The 25645-nt window shown below is 45.8% G+C and overlaps 1 protein-coding gene across 4 annotated transcripts in view; it reads right to left on the bottom strand.

The window, feature by feature from the left end:
• The window catches only part of erbb4b (erb-b2 receptor tyrosine kinase 4b), a 258187-nt gene that overhangs the window by 167318 nt on the left and 65224 nt on the right, over positions 1 to 25645 (bottom strand). The gene's annotated exons all lie outside the window — the stretch shown is intronic.

Raw genomic sequence — 25645 nt, 5'->3', positions numbered from 1 at the left:
CACACACACACACACACACACACACACACACACACACACACAGAGAGAAGCACCAACACACTACAAACAGCAGCTCTTGCTCAGAACATCTGGAGCTTAAGTCAAGTGTAAGTCAAACCAACAGCATCCTGGCAGGGCTCCAAGACAGACATGGCGTCCGTGCCATTGCACGGACGCCATGTCTTTCTATATGGCTGGCCTCTCCCTGGCCCCTCCACCCACCAACTACACCACGACCCAAAACCACCACGCCATGGCCCACAACGGCAGGGTCACGCCAGGGTCAAAGTCAAAACCGCGGACCTCCAGGAAGTGGAAAGCGATGGCAACTTCTCCGGGAGGTTTTCCACCCTCATCCTTCTCACTGATGGCTGGCGACACGGAGCCCTGGTGCAAGGTCGTCCTGCACTCTACTTGTTCCTAGCATGCATGGTTGACCCACTTTGACGGGATAACGTGTTGGGTTGCTGATGGCCTGTGAACGCGTAATCACAGTGTTTGAGCTTTTCCCTCGTGAACTCGTCGCTTTCAGTTTGGGTATGCTCCATCACACCCGGGGGGGGGGGGTTATCAGCTGCAACCTTAAGGGGTCTTGTCATTGCTATTTCCCTGCCACCAATGCTCCCCACCGAGCCTCACGGGACCGCCGTGATAGTAATGGTGGCGTTTCACAAGGTGAATCAGTCGTGGTGTTGGCTGAGCAGCGATTGATTTCCAAGTATGGGCGTGGCCATATGTTGTTAAACGGCCAATCAAAAAGTTATTTTTCGCTCGAACCCAATCCGGCTGAAAGTAAAGCAAATAGATATTCTCTTCTGAGGAAATCCTGCCGTTATTCAGTCTACTTTGGATAAACAGTTTTCATTGCTCCGTAGATTGCGGACAAATAGATCTACACTGGTCTACTAGCTTTATGGCAGAAAGGCTTGCTATCTATTCAACTCGAGGTTTCCCTGATGCTTGCTTTGCTGCATACCCTCATACAAACCTGCTTTTATCTGGGATTTTAAGAGTTATGATGATGGATCTGTGACAGGTGGCTGGAGAAAAAAGAGACTATCAGTAAGCCCCACTTCAAAGCATTATTATTCACTACTAGGCTAAATGAAAAAATATTAATTTAAGTGTCAGGACGTTGCTTGCATATGTTCCAAACGCAAGTCGGCATGCACGCACAAACACACACACACACTCACACACGCACGCACACACACAAATCCCTCTCATCTGATTTTATTTATTTTATTCTGATGCATTAATGTGTTTTGACACACCGGCTGACAATAATATGAGACTCCTGATAATACTCCCAATAAGCTCCTCAATTAGTAGTGCCAGCTCTACTTTCCCTCCTAATCGTGTACGGCATCAACATGTTCCGCCTCACTATCGCCTTCTTCATAGTCATGATAGCTACTGCATGCAGGTCACACAATAGCCTGGCTACGGTGTGTAAATCCCAAACGGAGGGCTGAGTGACGAAAAGTGAAGACCGAGAGATCTTCCAGGAGATGTATCGTGTTAATTCCGGTTTCGCTGCGATAATATAGGAATGAGGAAATTAAGCTCTGCTCACACACATACAAACAAGCAAAGTAGAAGTAGGGACTTCGGAATGATCCACATAGAGATCCATGTAAAAATGGAGTCTTCTCCAAAGGGAAGCCCCCACGCAGGAGGGGTCCCAGCCCCCCATCACTGGGGGTGCTTTCCAAACTGGTTTCTCTTCCTAACGACGCTTTCTCCGTGTATTGTTTTTCACCAGTGTCAGGGGCCAATCCTCTCCCGAGGTGTGCTCTACCATTTAATCTGCCAGAGAAGCAGATTTATATTATATTATTTATATTTTCATTGCAGAATTGATTCTTTTGGATCAAGGAACCCCGACGCAGCCCCTCTGGCTTGGCGCATTGCTCCGGCGTCCTGCTCCGAGTCTCCAGCCCGTCCAGTTCTGTTCCCCAATACCGGAAATGGAAAACGAAGACAGGCGAACAGGACGAAAAAAGTGAGCACAAAAACCCCTCCTTTTGGATGGGAGAGAAAGTGTGAAACCAGCATCAAAAGCAAAAGCATGGCTCTCTCTCTTGCTGTCTATCCCCCTCTCTCCCTCTCCCTCCCTCTCCCTCTCTCTTTACCTCCCTCTCCCTCTCTCTCCCTCCCTCTCCCCCCCTCCCTCTCTCTCTTCCTCCCTCTCCCTCTCCCCCTCTCTCTCCACCTCCTCTTTCGTGTGGCTCACAAAGGCTGGAGACAAAGCAGGAAGATATCGATTTGGTGGAGACACATGAAAGCGAGGCAGAGAGAGAGAGACGGAGAAGCGGGCTACGGCAAGATAATCGCCAGGAGGAGAGCAAAAATAACCAGCAGAAGTAGCCAATGTTACTGGTTGGCCAGCCGGACTGGGCTGGCGTAGCTCCTGTTGCTACCACCATTAGGATCTTCAAATGGGCAGCACACACAACTATAGGTAGTGCTATTGTCAAACGATCACACCGCAAAGGAAAGTGGATACGCTGCTGTATGCGGTACGAGCGATGTGCAGTGTCCCTGCATCCTAACCAGGCCCAATGTGAGGCTCAGAGTCTCATAGTTTGTATAAAAAGTCAATTAAAATGATTCCCTCCGTGTCACAATTCGAGGGGGGGGCCGTCTGGGAGTCGACTTCCCGGGGCGATCAAACGTGACTTTAGAGGATCTCCGAAATCAATAGAATATGTATGACCAATCCTTCGGGCTCCCTGGGTCGTGTTGTGATGCTTCGCCGATACACGGCGATAAACCTCTTTGTCTTTCATGCGGGAGTTTAACAAGCTAAATTTGGCAAATGAGTCACGTATCCATAGCAACGAAGGCACGGCTAGTTTTAATATAATAGCTGCTTTACCGCTTTAACTTTGAAAGCAAGTGATTAAAAAGAAACCCAAGGCGCACATTTCATTGCATCCCGTTAAGATGTACAGTAATGCAGGGTTATTATGGAAAAGCATAAGGCGTTGACGAGACAAATGGAGAGTGGTGAATAATTATTGAACGCATATTGAATCCCCAAACTATTGTACACAAGTTGAGTGGGTTTAAAGCTTGAAATAGCTGCCCTGCCAGCTGTTGAGGTATGAGCCACCAACGAATAAATACATAAAAGTGGTGCCAGTATGGCTGGTGTACTAGTGGGATGGGGAAAAAAGATGTATCCGCCAGCTTGATTATCTCCTCCAGGTGATCTCAAGTAGCCCAGATCATTGTTTATTCCTACTCTGAATCGCTATAACTCTAAATGCAGAGTTTCGCCCACTCATCTGGTAACCTTTAAAAAAAACATTTCATACTACTATATATTTTCAGCGGATACTGTGGCTTTGATGGTTACTGTGTCACCGTGGGACTGTAACTCACACATAGTCCTGCTAGTGAGACAACAAGAGCCAGTTGTATATCACACCAGTGATACCCAAAGAAACCAACGATAAACAAACAGGTCAGAGGTATAGTCGTCAATGACTCTTGGTCGCTGGGCTTCTACAGAGTGTTCTGTTTCATTCCTACCGGAGAAGAACTCACTGGAGTTTCCCACTAAAAAGCTACTGACAAGTTGTTGTTGTGGCGGCGATGGGATCGCCAGGTGACACCTTTGACCTGGATCCGTTGAACGGACGGAGGATTTTCTCTTCAAGGGTTACAGTATGGCAACACAAGGTCGGCATATTCTACAAAGGGGACCAGAAGCGAAAGGTGGCGCAGACAGAGCTCCCGAGAGAGATGCTGCCCAAGGACAGTCTGGGTAGATATCTCTCAAGAGGCCTCCTGTGTTCAATTCATACGAGGCCGACACTTACAGCAGCAAGAGCTGCACTTAGGAGAGCGATTGTCTGACAGTGTCTGCAGTAATATTTTTAACTCCAGTGCTATCCACACTTTCTAAACAATTACGAATGAGACAGAGGGTGGAGAGTAGAGGAAACAGGGTGGTGTGAACAGCAGAAACAAAATGCAACAGAGCCAAAAACAGGAAAAATTAGAGACAAACGAGGTCTGTGTTTACTTGTGAACATGCATCAATAGCGCCAGTACCTCTCAACTGCTATTAAGATTCCCTTTCAATTGGTCATATGGACACAAACTAAACTGAGGATGTGTGCACAAAAGAGAGACACAGTGAAAAAGAGCAAAACAGAGAGAAAGGAGAGATAAGCGATGGCTAAACGAGTAGGGAAGGTCAGACGATATAAAAAAAAAAAGCGGAGATGCAGAGAGCAAACTGATAAACGACTGAGGAGCTGAGCAGAAAGTACAAATGAACGCAGAAGGAACGTTTTTTGGAGTGTGAGAAGGTCGAGAGAGAGAGCGAGAGCGAGAGAGAGAGAGAGAGAGAGAGAGACAGAGACAATAAGGGGGAGCTGAGGGAAGTTGAGACAGAGGGGGTAATGCCCTGCCCTGTTTGCCAGCTTGGCGTGCAATCTCACACATACACACAGGTGAAAACAAGCGCACATACACACAAATGCATGCACACACATGCACCCACATCCGCACACACACACACACACACACACACACACACACACACACACACACACACACACACACACACACACACACACACACACACACACACACACACACACACACAGCAGCAGATGGGCCATTGCATTCTCCAATCCACCCTGCCTTGCTTGGTTCGGACCCCCTGCAGAAATGGCTGTGTATGTGTGTGTGTGTTTGTTTATGTTTGTGTCTTGATATTTTTGTGTGTGTGTGCATATCTATGTTTGTGCGTGGGGATTTGCGTGTGTGCGTGTACGAGTTTGTGCGTGTGCGTGTGTGTGCGTGTGCGTGTGCGTGCGTGTGTGTGTGTCGAAAGTCTATTTCTATTAAATCAACACCCAGCTTTCACCACCCACGCCGCCCTCTCGCTTCCCCAAAAAAAGCTTTGTACAATGCACAACAAATTGTCTCCGGTTTTCAAACAATAAATCCAAACTATACGAGGCAAAAACAAGTAAAAAAATGCAAACTACTGGCCATGCCCTCACGAGATCCCTGCTAAGCTGCGTTTTCGCGCTTCGCGGAGACCGGCGCTCTCGATAGACACACAGCACAAGGCTGAAGCCAAGCGTGCAGATGTGGCCCCCCTGTCCTTGGCATTTTCTCCGGGGAAAAGGTCACCAAGTAGGTGGTAGGAGGGAGGAGGTAGGGGGGAGGAAGTGGAAGGGAGGGGAGTTGGGATGGGGGGGGGGGGGGGGGGGGGGGGGGGACACGCAGGGCGGGCTCTCGGCCTCATCTGCATGTGTCGGCTGTTCCGTGAAGCGGATGTAACTAAGCTAACACCTTCTTTTCCGAGCCAGCGGAGCGGTTGGACCCTTTAGCAGCACGGGGACCACAGGGAAAGGAAGAAACAAAAGAAGAATCCCAGGTGAAATTAAAGTCAACGTCGAAGAAGAAGAAGAAGATGAAGAACAGAGACAAAGCCATTAGCCTCAGCCCGGGCGGCTCCGTGCGCCGTCCGTGTGTCGGCTCCACGCCTGGCCCACGGTGGCGTGAAGGGGGGGCGTTCGGCTCTCGGGAGGGGAAAAGAGCGAGATGAGCGGCGAGAGCGAGAGCGAGCGAAGGAAAGATGAGTCTAGTCGAGCGAGATAACCCAGACACAGGCGGGTGTAAGCAGGGAAGAGCGGGGGCCAGGCGGCGGCCGAGACGCCGAGGCGGACGCGAGGCAGAGAGCAAGAGAACATCAAAGCTTGATTAGCTGTGCATAACAGAGCAGGCCTACTTTTCTTCATTTTCCTTTTTGTTTTTTTTCCTCCCAAGCTCTGGCCCATTATGTTGGGGGGGAACCGTGAGCCACGCTGGCCAGTGGTGCGGAGAGGAAAAACGTGTTCTCCCTCATAAGATAAGAGTAGTTCGATGTGTAGCCAGCATGCTGATGTTTCTGACGGCTGGCCTTCTGTGATTCGTCCGGGGCGAGTGCGGGGGTACATCTGTGCGAGACAATATTAATGATGTTGCTTAAGCTGCCCGACCTCTCTGGCTAACAGGCTCCCTGAGAGCTTGTCAGGCAAGGCGCGCAAACACTGTCCCGCGTGTCCCAGCGAGGACGCATGAGTGTGCCCACAAACACACAAAAACACACACAAACATGCATACACGTACTGTCTGTGCACGCACAGAAACACTCACATGTAGGCACCTACACACACACACACACATTCATGTACACATCTGGTTCTATACCCTCCCCTCGCACATACACAGACAGACATGCAGTCACACACACACACACATACAAGTGTGAATGCACACGCACACGACCACACATACAAACACACACGAGACATCGTATGTCCCATGTCCACGTACATATGCAGGGGAAATCTATGCAAAACAAGAATTATGAAGTCATTAAACTGAACTGCAATTGCAAACTATTTAGAAAAGCCGTATGTAGCCACAGACGCACACAGACACACATCACTGGACTGCGGCGCGGTAATTTACACCTCTGCCTAATTTTGTGAGGAGGCCCGTGCAAACAGTCTCTCGGAAGCGCACACCGCATAGCGACGGGAAAGGGAGGAAACAGACCATCGTTCCACACAGAGAGGCGATCCAACAGAGCGATAAGGAGATAATCATCCAGCATTCAATAAGATAACAGTATATGGTGGAAAGAATACCACTGCGCAATACAATAGCCCTAAAAGAGGAAATGGGAATGTGGATGGGAGGGTGCATTGGGAGAACGCTTAGACCAGGACACAGGCGTTAGGAATACAAAGGGCTACGACAGGAGGAGGATGGGGGTAACCAACGGGGGTGGAGGGGGGGGGGGGGGGGGGGGGGGGGGTGTTGGCCTGCTATGTAATGGGCCATCTGTGTGTAGGGGAGTGGGGAGTGCCAACAGCCTCTCTAATCAGGCAATCAATCACCCGTCTTTACGGATATTGTCACTTACAATCCGATCTACTGCCGAGACACGACCAATGTTTGCTCCGTGCCCAATACAGGCTGTTAGATTAGTTTGCATTGTGTTGCACAACGCCGCTATTGTGACAAAATGTTAAGCGAATGAATGCGACTCCCCTATTGCAAGTTCCTGCCACTAGCTTCCCGTACTATACTTCGGCTACATACTCAGTCCTCCTCACCTTTCGTTCTCAGTCCACGACCCTGCTTTTGTGTATATACTGTATGTCGTCTTGGATATTTCTTTGTGTTGGTACTTCTTTAATGTTTTTTTTGTCTCTGTAAAGCATTCTTGAGCGCGAGTCAGGCCCTATATAGCAAAAGTGTTATTATTAGAAACAAGCCAAAGCAATGGAGCAGCTCACTGCAAAACGTTCACATTAAGCATGTTGGGGCTTCAGGTTCCCTAGACAAGCTCTCCTGTCCAAGTTTGGAGCATATTTGAAAATCAATGACTAGATTCTAGATGAGAACTTTCATGTAACCTCTCTGCTGACGATTCAGCCGGAGAGGGGAGGACAGACAGACGGCGGAGGCGGTCGCGCTGGCTCATTATCTCTGCAGGATTTTGTCATAGGTCATCAATTGTGGCAGTTCCTGAGAAGAGGGCTTTGGCTGCATTGTTTTCAAGAGACTGTTAAGACAGAAGTGGTTGTCTTTCTTTTAAGTCTGTCATTTTTGCTCTCTCTCTCTCTCTCTCTCTCTCTCTCTCTCTCTCTCTCTCTCTCTCTCTCTCTCTCTCTCTCTCTCTCTCTCTCTCTCTCTCTCTCTCTCTCTCTCTCTCTCTCTCTCTCTCTCTCCCCCTCCCTTGCACAGCCCTTGTTCGCATTCTCACCTCTCCATGTGTTTTTCAAGCGAAAGGGCCTTCTCTTGTGCAGCCTCACATTGATTTATACAATTGAAGTCCAATATTCCGGAGAAACCCCTCCAAAGAGCTCCCTCATACTCACTGGATTAGAATTGCTCATGAATTCTGTGGAAGCAAACAAAGACCCACACAGCTCTTCTTTCCCTCTTTCTCAATCCGGGTGCTTTTTCGTCTTAATGGTAAGCCATTTAAATAATCTGAAAAGGTAATGAAAGAAAAAATTAAATCTTTGAGGATCTTAAATAAACAAATCTGGTTAAATGTGATCCGACGCAAAAAATATGCTGAAACTTGAAATATAAAAATATAAAATATAATAATAATGTGTATAAATGTGTTTATTAAAAATCTAAACATCAGACATTCCAAAAGTTTATTGAGTCGAAGGCAAACCGGTAAGTTCACTGACTGTCCCTGATGAGCAAAGGAGAGGACGGGCACTGTTAGCTGAGCTGTTGGGTAAGCCAACTTCAGGTTAACAGCCCTGGAGCTGAACTCACAGCAGACACACCGCGCCTATCCAGCCGGGGCGAGCGCACCTGGTAACTGGTCCGACCCGCTGTGCGAAAGAATGTTCAAGGATTCTGCAAACTCCGGTGGCCACAAAGCCATTTTCATGTCAGTCAACGCCGTGATGGCTGTGAGGTTTAGTCTGCGGGAACTCAACCCATGACTATTAAGCACTCCAACCGACACACACACTACCATGTGTTTCTCCTTTCTCCTATATCATTTTCCCTCTGTACTGTACTTCTGTACTTTGTCTCTGGATATTATAACTACTTAAATTTAGCATAGCATTAGATAGTAAGGCTACAGGCTTCGCAATTTGTTTACTATTCTCCTTGGTAGCGTTCTTCCAATACAGTTTATTATATATAAAGAATAGCATTATTCTTTATTTAGTCTCATAATAGTAATACAAAACCACACATAAAAACAAGATTGTCTCTACCAAAACTATACATTTTTTTATCCCACATAATATTAATACCTTTTCCATTAAACCCTACCTCTTTCCAAAATAAGAAATTTGGATTTTTATCCCTCAGATTAACTGCTAGGAGCAGTAATGTATGAATCTTCTCAACAGGGAATAGTAAGCAGAACAAAGGTATCACAATCAGTTTTGAACAATTCAACACATGCTAGGAGTCTGCGATGATGAGCCTCAAAGTGTCCTTTGCAGATCTGTCACCAACATATTTCAAGTAGGTGTAAAGTTGCCTGTTTGGTTTCCACAGTGACTGAGATCAGCAGAAGAGTCCCTCTCAATACCATTGGCTTAAATCTGTCATCCAATTGTATGTTGTACATAAACTTGCAAAACAACAGTCTTAATGACCCACCCTGGATTCAGGCAGGTAGTGATACGGACACAATAGTAGGCTTAGGCATTCAGCCAAATTCTCACTCACTCACTCACTCTCACACTCACACACAAAAGGCACACACACACACACACACACACACACACACACACACACACACACACACACACACACACACACACACACACACACACACACACACACACACACACACACGAACACACACACACACACACACACACACACACACACACACACACACACTTCACTGTAAGCTTGGGGCAAAACGGTTATGCATAAAATTCCAAATCTAAGTTGGCACATGTTGCTTTGCTTTATGCTTGTGTTGGACATGAAGAGGCATGCTAAAGTAGGCAGGTTGCCAGATTATGGACTTAAGCATGTGTATAAGTGTGACTTGGCAGAACTCCATAACAAACACACACACACACACACACACACACACACAGTATGTCTCTGAGGGTGTGACTAGGTGTGTGTATGTCTGCATGTGCATACACACTTGTGTATGTGTGTGTGTGTGTGTGTGTGTGTGTGTGTGTGTGTGTGTGTGTGTGTGTGTGTGTGTGTGTGTGTGTGTGTGTGTGTCTGCACACGTGCGTGTGTGTGTGTGTATGGGTGCATGTGCATACACCATGAGTACAGTATGTGTGTGTGACTGTGGTATATGTATGTATGTACATGTGTATGTGTGTGTGTGTTTGTGGTGAGTGTGTTTGTGTATTTGTTTTTGTGTCTCCAGCTAGCTCGACTGGTCTAAGAGGAGCAGATGCTGCACTCCAGCGCTGCTTGGTGAGAAGGTGCAAGAACAACCTTCACATCTCCTCTGCTAAAGTGTCCTCCAGAAGACCTTCAGTCTCTCCTCTCTCCCTCCCTCCCTCTCTCACTCACCAACACATATGTTGGTGAAAATGCACGGCTGGTACCTAATGCATATATTTTAACATGGGATGGATTCCACTGCATTGATTGGCTGTTTGCAACATATTACGATTGATTTTCAGCTAACAATTTATTTAGAAAATGTTAATATGACATTTAGATCGATCGGCAGAATAAATAATTCTAGCTTTCTATTGTGACAACCTATAATTATATTGTACTACTTGTCTAAAGTATATATATATTGTCAATTTCCATTCCGACATTTCCTTCAGCTACTGTATCTTTCTGTTTTACAATGTGGCATTGATGGATTGAATTATATGAAATCTAATTTTGGTAGAGATTACCTGATGCAATGAATTATTCCTGTAAATGTCAAAATGTTATAAAATTGTCGTTTGGTCAGATATTTATCCCCTTAGCTGCTCCATTAACCTCATTAGGTATTGGAAATTAAGTTGGCTATTTGCTGTTGGTTATTGGGTCCTGCACTGTGCAAACATGTTTGGAAAAGCCAGATACCTTTAAGTAACACCTCCATGCAGTTTGATGCTGAATTTGTATTCTGTGTTTCAACGTGTGTGTGCTTTTGTACATGTGTATGTGTGTGTTTTTGTGTGTGCATGAACGTTTGTGCGTGTGTGCTTGTGTGTGTGTGTGTGTGTGTGTGTGTGTGAGTTTGTGTGACACAGAACACCCACAATCCATTGGAAGGGCGTCTCCCAGGCGCAAAAAACGTACACGACATCCCAGAATGATTTCACCAATACCTCTGGTCATCGACATTCATGATCACGAGTCCATCAAATCTCACCAGAGGACTTAAAGGCCTTGTTTTATCCATCTGTGAGGCTCCAATGAATCCCAGTAGGTGGGACCAAAGCGGAAGTGTGTTGCTGAGCATGTGTTTGCATGTGCGTCTGCGTGAGTGTGTGTCGAAATGGCGATAGCTTAGGTCTACGGGTACGAGAATGGTGACGAGGTGATAGAATAATAGCCTCAACAGTCAAAAGGCGGTGAGTACAACAACATCACAGAGTATTGACGCGATACCTCGGTAGCTTGGGCCCTTTGACGTAGTGCTGAGAAGTACAAATTCAATCTGCAGCTTTCATATTGCAAGAGCACACACACACACACACACACACACACACACACCACAAACACACAGATGACCTGACACACACACACACATCCACACACACAGATTAACTAGTGTGTGTGTACATATACACACACACTGACACAATGACACAAACCCTGACACACACACACACACACACACACACACACACACACACACACACACACACACACACACACACACACACAGGTGTACTGACGCACACACAAACGGGCACTTAAGGAAACCCACATTAGCACACATTGCATGCAAGGGTGGCCTTGCACATATTCATATGCCAACTCAAAGTCAAACCATTTTTCCAGGTCATTCATATATAAATAGACCATGAGACCGGACGTCTCATGGCTTATTGAGACATGCAAATCACTGCTCATAAAATAAAATGAAAATGTATGGGAGAAATCGATTCATTATTAATCAATAAAAAATCAATGCTAAAATACCATGATGGAACAATTGGAAGAAAACCCAGAGGCCTCAATTAATCCATTTACCTCGAGTGGGATCTTCAAATGGAGCTGGTTAAGCCCAACACTCGTCCAAAGCACACCATGAAACTTTGATGTTGTATTCAGCTGGAGCGGCGAGCAGACTGGGTTTCACAGATGAGTTGGTGCTAAACCCACAAAACCCTTGAACATTAGAAAGAACGTGTAGTAAGCTGGAAAGAAGAAATAAAAAAAAACCTGGCGTGTCAATGAATTATTAATTTTTCCAAAGTTTGCATAGCTTTGTTTGATCAGACCAGAAATTTGCTTAATCAGAAACTGGTTTCTAATGCATTTTAGATAAAGCATACACACCACAGTGGTTCCCAGTTAATATCAAGGGCTGTTTGTATTTTACTGTTCTTGAACACAAAGACATAGGATGAGGAGGAGTGCTTCTACTCTCTAGTCCTGCTTTTCTGTGTAGCATCGATCCAGTCTATAGACAAGCTTCTTGAAGAGCCTTGTTATTCCGTCTCTTTTTTCACTGTGCCCCTTTCTTCTCAAGCATGCATTTACAAACAAGACATGTGCCTGAAAAATAAATCGATAAATACAGAAATACATCTGAGCAGCGAGCACTTCTCAATGAAAACAGGGGATTACACTGACAAGAGATAAACACAATGTCGAGGGAATAAAGAGTCCGTAAGCACGCTCAGGCACATGCCAGTCATGTTGGTTTATATTTTAAGGTCATTATGAAAAATTATAAGATTAGAGAGGTAAAGAGAGAACAAGGGAGAGAGGAAGGGAGATAAAAGATGGAAAAAGCTTTTAATTTCTCGCCGTTCTGAAGCCAGCACTTCAAGATTGCCAAGGTGTGTGTGTGTGTGTGTGTGTGTGTGTGTGTGTGTGTGTGTGTGTGTGTGTGTGTGTGTGTGTGTGTGTGTGTGTGTGTGTGTGTGTGTGTGTGTGTGTACTAGTATAGCTGTATACATTCTTGACTTATATTAACCAGTGCAGTGGTTCCTCTTTTTAGTGGCACTGCAGCATTTCCAAGCAACAAACCAATATGCCTCTTATTATTTGGATTGTTTTTCGCAACCCCCACCGCCTCGCAGAAAAACATATTTATTTATCTCTCGGAGTGTGTCTTCCTTCTGCGCGTCTGACATGCATCAAGTGGGTTGGCCGTAGGCTACCAGCGCGCTCGTCACATCAAAACCATTACGCTCGCCAACTGTGTCTCTGCGCTATCAATCACACTTCCACGTAACACAACATCCACGTGCTGCGCACGCACACACCAATACACACACGCACACCCACGCACACAGCGACACACGCACACACACACACACACACACACACACACACACACACACACACACACACACACACACACACACACACACACACACACACACACACACACACCTCTTCACACAATGCAGGGTGCAACCAAGAAGTCAAGTGGCGAACAATTGCGAGCGTGTCAACCCAGGGCCGCTCACACACACACACACACACACACACACACACACACACACACACACACACACACACACACACACACACACACACACACACACACACACACACACACACACACACACACATACATGTGATAGAGTTTAACGGCAAGTTTCTTCAGCCTTAGCGGCACTAGCATTACATCTCACCGGACAATAAAGAGCAACAGCCAAGAGGACAGCGTCGCATTAAAATGATCGAGGAGCGGCGTTGCAGGAGCAAGGGACAGAGTCCTCTCGCAGTGCCGTGCATTGCGAGGCCTGCATTTCAGTTGACCTCGGCCATGACACTCACTTGTCCGGTTTTCGCAGAACACACATGTGACTCAGGAAACCGGAGGAACCTGTGACAATTAGAAGATGTTTTTTTGTACCATCCAGAGTGCCTTGTCTGGTTTCTCCTTTGTTGTTTTTTTATTTTGTTTTGATTTGGTGTCACGTTATTCCCATGCTTCCAATAAAGATTGATGCTCATTCAGGCAAAACTAAATTGCTCTTCAATCAAACGTTGCAGAGGATTAAGAGGAATGGGTCGTCAGCGGCCCAGAGAATGCAAACCAAACTGCCTTTTCCTTCCCATTTTCAACAAGACGGGAACGGGGGATTTGCATGGAGAGATATAGGCAGGGGAAAAGCGGAAGAGAATTGGTGGCAGTCTGCTGACCGTTGAAGCCAGCCATATGTAATGAGAAGGGCTTTCACAGGTCACCACACCACAGCAGGTATGGCTCCACACGGCCACCTCACACCTGTCAGTCTTCGCTGCTCATTTGCATTGACGTGGCTATTTTTCATTGTGTACATGTGTGTGTGTGTGTGTGTGTGTGTGTGTGTGTGTGTGTGTGTGTGTGTGTGTGTGTGTGTGTGTGTGTGTGTGTGTGTCTGTGTGCGCGCGCGCGCGCGCGCATGCGTGCGTGCGTGTGCGTGAGACAGGGTGCAGCTAATTGCTTTAAAGGGTTGATTTAGTACGAATTCAGAAAACAGGATCTGAAGTACCAGAGTTCAGAGTTAAAGAGCCAATACAAAGACGTGGCCAAACGCAATTATTCATGTGTATGAATCGTTGACCATTCGTACGTCCTGCCTCCACAGCATCATATACCCTCTGCCAACACTCTCCCCCGGACACCACAACCTTATCTGAACTGCATCGGTGTTTCACTCCTGTGTGTCCGTGGGCGAGCGGCCTAACCAGAACCTCGGAGGAGCCTCGAGGCTGACACGCAAAATGAAAAGGAGTCAAAGGGAGTCCTCAATCACCTTCAAAGCCAATACCCGCTGTGGGATTATCGCTCTCTTATAATGAATTCCCCTCATCATCATATTTGATGTCGCCCAGAGGGGGTGCGTGTACGTGTGTTTAGGGCTTCCTGGCGACCCGTTGTGTTTATCTGCATCTACAACGCGTTCGAGGGCCTGTATGTTTCTGGAAAGCCGAGATCCTCATCGGATGAATGGTGAATGGACATTCATGGGTATTCGGCCTTCTCGCTTGTAGCCAATCAAAGCGCATTACATTACAAAATTTTTACACCAACAGCGGTAGCAAAGCATGCAAAGGAAGCGCCAGCTCTGAGGTAAGGTGTCTTGCTCAGGGACAACTCGACGCTTGGCTAGGCTGAGAAAAGGCCACGAATTGTTATCGGTTCCACTTAAGCGCAATCTCAATTATCTTACTTCCTGAGCCGTGCACACCCATAAAAGTGCTCGAGAGCGGAAGTGACAGGAAATACAACAGTGACAAGGAACATAAATATGGAGACTTTCATGACTCAGTATTCTAAACACGTAACAGAAAAAAGGATTTCGCTCCGTGGGAAGTCTCTCACCGGTTGAAAAAACTCCTTGAGCTGAGGCCTATATCGCTCCCAATAAAACATACTCGTAAGTCAATCTCACCATCCCGCCAGCATACGCACACTCAAAGGACCTCCGTTCCGGGCCAGCCCCCTTCTGGTCGCCAGAGGACCTGCTCTCCTCTTGCTCCTTTCGCTCCTCTCGCCATAGCAAAGCTAGTTTATTAGAATCCGGCACCTTGCAACTATGCTGCTCTCCTTTCCCATTAATGCTCCTCAAACATCTCAAGGAGTTTCCGAGTAGACCCAGGACACCGATTATCATGTCTGAAAGCACTCAGGGTCAGCGCACAAATCGTATAACTGCGTTTCAATAGCAACAAGAAGTATGAATTGAGCCACGGATAATAAGGTCTGCAAACGCACATAGAGATACAGACACAAACACATACCGAGAAATAGATAAAAACCTGCCAAGGACAAAGCAGTGGTAGCTATAGTTGAAGGCCCCGTTCTGCTGAAAAAGAACATCCCATTGCTACGCAGGTGTCGATAAAAAATAAATCTTTTGCAATTCGCTGTACTCCTGTGCACAATGGGACACAGCTCGGAGACTCAAAGTGAATTGTTTCAGTGAGAGAAGAATGAAGCAACCAAATCGAAACCAGATACAATGAGCACCACCGTGAGACATGCGTGACGTTATAAAAACACGTCGAGTGGTATATGGAACGGAAATGCTCGGCATGATTAGCCAAAACAAACCGAACAATGCTAAATTAATCTTAACGGAGGAAATTTCCCATCCTCTGTATCTGCAGCTTGTGAGCAGTTAGCAAGCAAAGCAGATGACATGGGATTACCTAGTTACTATGGTGACCGCCGGTTCTTCACCAACCAGCAGACACCTCCAGCGCCCCTGTCCACCACTTTAGCTAGCTGTGGAGTGCGTGATAAAATCGCCTCTAACTGTGGAGGCAAAACATTGCTCCAAAATAGAAATGGTTTTATTGCTCCCATTAATACATTTAATGCAGTAAGCAGGATGGCAAGTATTGGATATTATGAGCCAAGGCTAGAGAGAATACATTTTGTATATTAAGGTCAGAGTGGGCAATAGACAAGAGATGTTTCTGAATATACCTAAATATTCCAGAAAAAAAGGCTTCTGACATTGTGCGAGGATAGTCGCTCAATGTTTATCATAAATCATATATCATTGACCCTTCATCATGAAATGCATTTTGTTCTACATGCCCAGGTAACTTTCAATATAGGGACGTTTTCAACACAAAAAATAATCATGTCTGTCAACGCTGTAACAAATGACACGCATATTCCTCGGGGCGACGGCAGTTGATGACGATGAAGAGGTACATCAGTGGAAAGAAATGACAGCCCACCGCACAGACGGTGGCATTGAATTCCGCCGTCCCTCTCCATCTAACTCCATCTTGGCGTCCCCTGTGGTAGCCACTGCTCAGCGCAGCACCTTAATGTGTGCGTTCCGTCAGGGCGTTTTTTATTCATTAATGGAAGGAATCCAAGCAAGGTCTCGCTGTCTGTCACCCAATGTAATGTATCTAAATGGACCTGCCCTTGTACGCAGCCAGGAGTGGAAACAAAGGAGGCCTTCGACCTGGCCAAGTAAGTGCCAGGGTGTGTGTGTGTGTGTGTGTGTGTATGTGCATGTTCATGTGCATGTGCATGTGTATGTGTATGTGTATGTGTGTGTGTGTGTGTGTCTGAGCGAGGGTGTGGACACGTGTGTGTGTGGATATGTGTCAATTTGTGTGTTTAGATGTGTCAATTTGTGTGTTTAGATGTTTGTGTGTGTGTCTGTGTGAGGGTGTGGATATGTGTCTGTGCTTGTTTCAATTTGTGTTTTAAGACGTGTGCAAGTGGGCGTTAGTGTATTTTTATGTGTTTGTGTATTTGTTTTTGCATGTGTGTGTGTGTGTGTGTGTGTGTGTGTGTGTGTGTGTGTGTGTGTGTGTGTGTGTGTGTGTGTGTGTGTGTGTGTGTGTGTGTGTGTGTGTGTGTGTGTGTTATATGCACTCAGATGGATGTTTGCATTGAGTTCCTTCATTATTGCCCGGGAAGGTAAAGCATTACATTGAAAACAGGAGCAAAGGATCCGGGTCCCCAGAGACTATGGATCGGAGGCGCACCCAGCGAGAGGTCCTGTTTATGCTTATGCTAATTCCCACTAATATGCTCAAGTATACAGATGCAAAATGCATTCTCTGCACGTGGCTTTGAAATAATGAGCTTTCGCTATCCAGCTGCTTTTCTTCAGCTGTTGTAGCCTGTATTGTCTACAGTAATTTAGCACACGCATTTTCAGTGATTACACAATCTACTATATTTTGATGATTCTCTATACTCTGCATTGTGTCTGGGTAGTGTACTAGCCATTCCCTACCTCCATTTAGTTAAAAAAATTAATTCCAACTAACAGCATTCTCTCTTTAATAATAACATGGAAGGCTACGCTTGATTCAGAACTTTCTTCGATTAAACTCTTTTGTTATTCTGCCAGCGGCCTTGAACTGTCTTGAACAGGAAAAGGATGAAAACAAGAAGATCCTATTTGAGTAACCTTTCCTCTGTGTATATGAAAGAATGTTATTCAGGTAAGCCTGCATTGTTTGAGAAGACACCAAGAAGCCTATCAATCTGAAATATCTGAACTCTGAACTGAAAAATAAAAACAACCATTTGAGTCAGTATCCTTTAAGGAAACAGGTCCTCTCAGATCCAGTTGTCCCGCTAGGTCATAGCAGAACGAATGGGGGGGTCGCACAGAGCCATCCCCATTACCTGCTTTGTCACTCAGATATTCTACAGAAGAAAGCTAATAAAAGCTCGTACAGTGGAGTGGAATGGAGGTATTGAATAAGTGTATTCCTTCAGTCGACAGTCCGCATAGTGTTAATTTATAACACTGAGATGCCAATTTTCTTTTCACGGATATTGCCAATGTGTGTTGGCCAATTACACGCTTCCAGATCCCCGCCTCCAGCTACAAGGAGGGTTGAAACAAACACAAAGTGAAAGAAAGTGAAACGCCCCGTTTACCCAGATCTGAGCTGGTCTGCCATCACACACTAGACATTTATCCATCACTCAGTCAAACGTGTGCGACTAGGGAACAGGTTACCCCTCATTTGGCTGTATACCTACAATAAATATACTATACTATACATTAAAATCCTTATCAGAGCGAGTGAATTCTAGAGTAGCATTTTGAAATAATTATTAAAAAGTGGTCCTGGGAGGCTGGTGTATGTCGCAGTAAGATGTAATTGATTGGCTGACTGATTGCGTTGTCATGACGTCATAGGTTTGTCCCTGCATCAGGGTCCCAGTGGCCACGCGGCATGATAGCATTTCATTATAACCCTTCTTCTGCACTGTTCATCGAATGTCTAAACTTTATTGGTATTTCTAGAAGTGATTTCGTTCCAATAGCGTATTGGAACGAAACAACGTAATCTTGCAATCTGGTGGGAGAAATTAAGCCCCTGGATCATGCAAGGTATTCCCTCTGTTTGCACGTATTCAAAAATATATTTTATTATTATAGATTATATGTTTGCATTCATTTCTGGTAGAATTGTCTGATTTCCCATTGGAACCTGGTTCTTGCCCCCCTGTCCCACCTCAAAAACAAAGAATGCTGGAATCGCCCCATGGTGGGTAAACGTATACATAGGTATCATATGCGAGTCGAGTCCTCTCCCAGATGATGTACACCCGTCATCTAAACACGAGCGCATCCACGAAACAGAGCAAATCCGAGCACGGGGAAAGGGAAGGGGATCGTTCCCCGCTGTAAGTTTCCTCCGCCCCAGCCAGCAGGTGGAGGCGGGCTGGCGAGCCAATAGTGGCAGTGGGGGGCTTAGATAAAGAGATTAGGAAAGGAGTGGTGGAACGCGGCAGCACACCGGCGCCTTCAGTGGCCTGAGCCGTGTAGGAGAGCCGCAGCCTACGCCTCTTAACCCGACCGTCACAGCAGACCCTCTGTGTGTGTGTTCACGAATACGGATGTGAGGTGTAGAGTGGGCCGAGACCATTGGATTAGCGTAACGCGGTTACATTGCTAAAACAAGTGGGACACGGATGATGAAGGAAAGTCAATGAAGGAAACGCACATGACACATGTGTTTTAGAAAGAAGGAATGAATGACATAAGATGTCATTTTCACTCATTTTGCATAATAATTACCAATAGGTTCACTAATACTGACTATAGGGAAGTTCAGCGTGTTCCAACATGTATAACGACTGATTTATCTGCAATGCATGTTGGATACAGATACACTTGGGAATTGGACATTGAAATAAAACAAATGAAATGCTTTGCTTCTATTCCCTTGCTTCCTGTCAACTTTGCCCATCATGGCATTTCCCCCAACGTCAGCCGAAAATAGGGAAGTATAACGACCGGCTAATGAAGCCGGGAATGACTGGTGGCCCTGTCAATGTTTAAGGGCCCAATTTGTTTGTTTAAGCCCAACCGTAAGAAAACTAGCGTGGTTTTGGACATGTTTTGTTTTGGGCGACATTTCAAATGTACACTCAACATTCTCTTGACATTTTGTTATATGGGTAATGGGTGTAGCGCTTCATTATAATCACACTCGGGGGATAATGAAGTTGCTAGTCAGCAAGGCCTCTGCCACTGTGTGTGAGTGCACATTTTATTTTTGGGAATGTATGCGACAACTTGAGATTGTATTGATGTGCTTCTGTGAGTCTGTGTGACTGTGAGTACAGGTGCTTTTGTGAGTCTGTGTACGTCATAAGGACCAATTAGGAGTAAGGTATCACTGTGTGTGTGTGTGTGTGTGTGTGTGTGTGTGTGTGTGTGTGTGTGTGTGTGTGTGTGTGTGTGTGTGTGTGTGTGTGTGTGTGTGTGTGTGTGTGTGTCTGTGTGTCTGTGTGTGTCACCTTTTTCTGACACACACACACCTTCTTGCAGGTCTGTCTGCCATCGGCTGCCACTGAGGTCGTGACATCTCCCCTCCCTCTTCCCACCAGCCAACCACTGGTCAGCGCTAATGAGCCACGGGTCGTCCGGTTGGACAGCTAGGTCAACCCTAATGTCCTTTACCTCACCTCCCCCTACTCCAACCTAACACACCCCCACCCACATCACCGACCACCCCTTCAATCTCTGGCTGGCATGCCAGCCAGAGAGATGGACAAACCTTTGAAGTGGGACAAAAAAGGAGAGGGTGAAAGAGAGGGACAGAGAGGAAGAGAGATGGGGGGGTTGGCAAGGACTGGCAACGATCCGAATATGTGTGTGTGTGTGTGTGTGTGTGTGTGTGTGTGTGTGTGTGTGTGTGTGTGTGTGTGTGTGTGTGTGTGCGTGCGCGTAAGACGGTGAGTGTACGTGTGTGTATGACAGTGAGAGTGTGAAAAAGAGAGCGGGGGAGAGAGACGGAGAGAGAAAGAGAGAAAGAGAGAGAGAGAGAGAGAGAGAGAGAGAGAGAGAGAGAGAGAGAGAGAGAGAGAGAGAGAGAGAGAGAGAGAGAGAGAGAGGGCGAGAGAGAGGGAGAGACAGACAGCGAAGGACACAGATAAGTGAACTGTCATCAGCTTCTGCTTGATGCACAGCAGGAGGGAAAGAGGGGAGAGCTTGGTGGGAGAAAGGAGAGAAAAAAAGAGACAGACAGTCAGAGGGAAAGAGAGAACGAGCGAGCCCTGTAATCCTTTTGACAGACTGTATTGGCTGGAAGGGGTTGGGGCGTGGGGGGTGGTGGAGGAGGAGGGGAGGCCGTTCACACTGCCAAACACTGCGGCGTTGGAGCGGCGGGGCTGGAGTCGCAGCCTCACCTCTGGTCCTGGCACCAGGTCTGACATGCGACATGTTGGCTGCAGACGATAGAGCCTGGCAGGGAAACAAAACCCGCCGAAGCCGTGGCAGAGCAAGGACGCAACACGGTTAAAGTGAATGTCTCCCCCTCAATCTGTCTCTCTCTCAGGCCAGACAGAATCTAGCTGTACCTGGAAATATGTGCTGGGCTTTCTTCAGGAAAGAAAGGGATACAAAAACTTGGATAAAAAATCAACTATTTTTGTAATTCTTTTACCATTGATGTGTCTTGTAGTTTTGCCTCCTGTTATCTTTTCATTTGTATGATTGTGTTGAATGAAATACTAATATAAATGCAAATAAAACACGTGTTTCCATCTCACTCAGGCTCTGACACGCCCCTCCCAGGCCAGGCTTAACTGGTTCATTCAAGTCATCCCTAGCCCACTATCTGTACCGGCTGACTGTTGATTCTACCGTAATCTGACTGAGTCTCTATCTATGTCCCATCACTCTTTTGTTAAAGCACACAAATGTAAACAAGGAACAGCGACCATTGAGCACACACACTTAAACACACACCCACATGCAACAGACACACAAACACACAGACACACGCATGCACACCAACCAAAAAACACAAAGGTAAGATGCAAGCAAAGTCACATTTGGCTCCAAGTGGGACATATCAATATAACTAGTTTCAAGAAGAAAAATAAAATAATAATAATTATATATATATATATATATATATATATATATATATATATATATATATATATATATATATATATATATACATATACATATATATATATATATATATATATATATATATATATTAGAGCTGTCAGTTAACGGCGTTAACACAAACCAATTTTAACGGCGTTAAAAAATTTATCGCGCGATTAACGCAATTTTTTTTTTTTTTATTTGGCTCAAAACAAAGAAGCAGTAGCCTGACTGCTATGTTCAAATCACATTTGTTCAAAGCAGTCGTTTAATTGCACTATAGGCTCTTTTTTTGCATCGTCCTGTTTTGATCAGTATATGCCAATGTTGTTATCAATAAAAAATCATTTGCACAAGGCAAGCCGATGCACTTCACCATGTTGATAAGAGAATTAAAATGAGAAGAATTATGGGACAAAAAATTCAAGGGATATTTAGCATAGAAAAATAATTTGTGATTAATCGCGATTAATCGTGAGTTAACTATGACATTAATGCGATTAATCACGATTAAATATTGAATTGCTTGACAGCACTAATATATATATATATATGGAGAGAAATGATAGATAGGTAAATAATTTCTCCTATGTAATGGCTCCATAGTAAGTAAAAAAGCTTTGTTACATCCTTAATGCAAATATATATCAAAATTTGACACGTATTTTACACGTTCAGAAATAGAATGAAGAAAAAGATGAACAGGGTTCCGTCTCTCTTTCTTAAACATCAGAGGAACCCTATGGTCTGATCCAGGTAAATTCACTCTCTGTGATTGAGTTTGCTTTACGTCTAGATGTCCCTCCCACCCCTCAGTCTCATGGTATAGATAGCACGGTTACCTGGTTCCTGTCTTTCTGCTCGGCTGCCTTGCTTAGCCCCGGGGCTTCACACATGATGCCTTTCAGCAGCTCAGAACAAACATACACACACAGACACATTCACACACACACACACACACACACACACACACACACACACACACACAAATGCACACACAGAAAACACTCAGACACACACACGCATTCATTCCTGCATGCACAGACGCACATACACATACACTCAAACACACATTTGACATACACAGACACACATGCACACAACCCCCCCCCCCATCAGACATGCAGGCACACAGTTGCAGGCATGCATGTACGCACACACACACACACACACACACACACACACACACACACACACGCATGCATGCACGCACACATGCACACAATCACACAAACAAAAATCGGTGCTTTTGCAACGGCTATCAGTGAAGTGCCAGCCAGGTAACCACACTAACAGTAAACAATGTAATACAACAGCATGGAGGGCGCTGTTGACATCTTCATGAGCCGGCTTGACTGGAATGATCACTTTGTCACACACACACACACACACAGCCAATGACACAGACACTATTGTGAAACTGGCTGGGTCACAATTTAGAGTGGTAGGGATTTGTACAGGTAATCTGCAGACATGAGACCGTGGCTCAGTGTAGATTGTGAGTTTGTGTTGCGGGTCCCTGCAAGGCTTCATGTACGTACACGCTGCTCAGTGTATACTTGTAATACAAAAAAACTGATGGCTCTGTTTTTTTCCTTCACACTATTTATTTCTGCTCCGCCACTACAATACAATATATCCCATTTACAGCGGCGCACTGTAAGCTAAGCCCTGCAGTCACTGAATATAAAACACGCCGCATGCGAGCGCTTTATCAAACCCACAACCGCTGCAAATGTGAAGTTTTAATGCGCGAAACGTTCGTCACGGAAGGCTGCGCGTCAGCCCGTCACAGCCTTCGCTCACCATCGGACTGACTGGTGTGTAGGCAGAACTATGAGCCGGAGCATATGTGTGTGTGCAAGAGAGTGTGAGAATCTGAGTGTGTGTGTGTGCGTGTGCGTGTGCGTGTGTGTGTGTGCACTGTCCAAAGGCAGTGGCTGTGTAGATTTCCACCACCGTTGGGCTAAAGCATGTGCACGTCCCACTGCCATCGTCCGGGCTCTTAAAAACAAAATTCTTGTGTTTTTCCTGAGACACACCCTTTCTCCGGGCAAATTTAGGGAGGGAAAAAACAACATGCGTACCTATCACTGCATCTCCTAAGGCTAGGTGGATGTGCTCAAATGAACCATGTAAGGATTTTACCGTGGCCCTTACACCCAAGTGCGCCGCTGCCTCTGGCTCACTGGAGATGACATAACTGGGTTATTTTGGAACTAGCAGAGCCCCAAACGCCATTGATCCCAATCAGGTTTCGACATAGATCCATCCAGAATAAGACGAAGATCAGCAACACAATGAAAGGCACCCAGATGGTGGAGGTGCCATAGCCTGGAAACCCGTTTTAGGTAGTGTAGACGGAGGAGCACCTCTGTTAATTTGGAGAGCAGACACCAATTTAATGATGTTTCTTACTTGTGTTACTCGCAGACACTCTTTATTCGAAAACATTAGATAATAGCTTGATAATAGCCCAGGCCTTAAATGCAACCATGTACCTAACTTTGGTAATTGAACTTAATTATAACTTTGAAACCACTCTGGGTAGGAGTAATACGGCCATCGTGCCGTAGCTTGTAAGGAGCGTTGCGGTTATTCAGGTTCATTGTTTTTTTTTCCCCCTTTCAAAAACAGGAGTCGAACCGCTCGCTCCAAGAGTTCACCTAACGGGCGAATCCTAGCATTGTCTTTGTGTTTACACAGAACGCACACAGACTAAGTCTGAGGGGACGCCGGGAGCTGCTCTTCAGTGCAGACCACAGGGCGCCGCATGTCTTCTGCAGGTGAGGGAGGTGAGCTTGTGGGGTCGCGACCTGCCACCCTAGCCTGCCTCCTTCCACTTGGTCATCATCCACACAGAGGCGTCCGCCGCGGTTCTTGAGATGATCCCCATTAGCTTCATGCAGGGCAGCACAATATATCTGAATCTATGATACAAAGGATCATTTTGAAGGGAAAGGCGGGTTCTTTTTTTTTGCACAAAAATGTTGATAAAGGAAGGAAACATACCAGATGGTGCCATCTATGAAATTGAGAAGTCGCTTAGCAGTTATTAGACCTTTCATCCAGCCAGTTTTTTGTCAGTGATGAGGATTTCATTATCCTTCCGACATTGCACTCACCTGCTTTTGCTAGATTTTGCTTTAGTTCTCTTCTCAAATGGATACCTCTCCAGGAAGCCTCAAACAGCAGATCTTTCTGTGGTCAGATTATTCTGCCACTCTATCCCTAGGATTAACACCTCTAGAGAGCACTGCAAAAATCACCTCTTTTCCCTCTGCTGCATAGGTATACTGTGTAGCCGTGCATGTGTCTGTGCATGTATGTGTGTGTGTCCGTGTGTGTGTGTGTGTGTGTGTGATATATGTGTATGTGCGTGTGTGCATGTATGCGTGTGTGCGTGCGTGTGAGTGAGTGAGAGTTTGTGAATGTGTGTGGGGCCCTCTCCACAACCTCACCAAGTGCAGGATTATAAAGTGAGCCATGGAAAAAGAGAAAATAAGTGCTAGGGTACACATGACCTAGAAAGTTGTGGGTTATGCTTGTGCAAGTCAACTCAACCGCCCCAATGCACCCAACCAGTTTCACCACATTATGTCACCAAGAGAAGAAAACACAGTTCTGCAATCTAACCTACCCACACATGCACCCACAAGACACAATCTGATTTCCACAAACGTGTATTCCTGCACAAAACAAAAATACCTGGCAGGTGGGAAAATAGATGCACGACTATTTTTCATAATATTTGATTTGTTTACCTAAACCTAGAGGGCTGACCAACGAGAAATCTCCCCCGAAACAACCACATTAGGAGAACGGCTTTGCACATACAGATTGCTTGTGTTTACTCTCTGACGACAGAGCAAACACAATGCCTTTTCTTGCCAAAAGTGAACAGAGACGTGCATGTGCAAGCATGCAAGCTGCTTGTCTGTCTGGCAGCAGAGCCCTGTACCTGTGCTGTGTGCGAGTCCCTGAGTGTATGTGGGTCTCTGAGTGTGCGTGTTTGTGTGTGTGTGTGTGTGTGTGTGTGTGTGGGTCTGTGTCTTTGTCTGTGACTGTGTAAGGGAGTGAGTGAGGGAGTGAGAGAGTAAGTGTGTGTGTGTGTGTGTGTG

Source organism: Gadus morhua, chromosome 20 (assembly GCF_902167405.1).
Source record: "Gadus morhua chromosome 20, gadMor3.0, whole genome shotgun sequence".
Taxonomy (NCBI): domain Eukaryota; kingdom Metazoa; phylum Chordata; class Actinopteri; order Gadiformes; family Gadidae; genus Gadus; species Gadus morhua.
The sequence above is the reverse complement of the archived record's forward strand: the minus strand, read 5'-3'. Positions and strand labels throughout refer to the sequence as shown.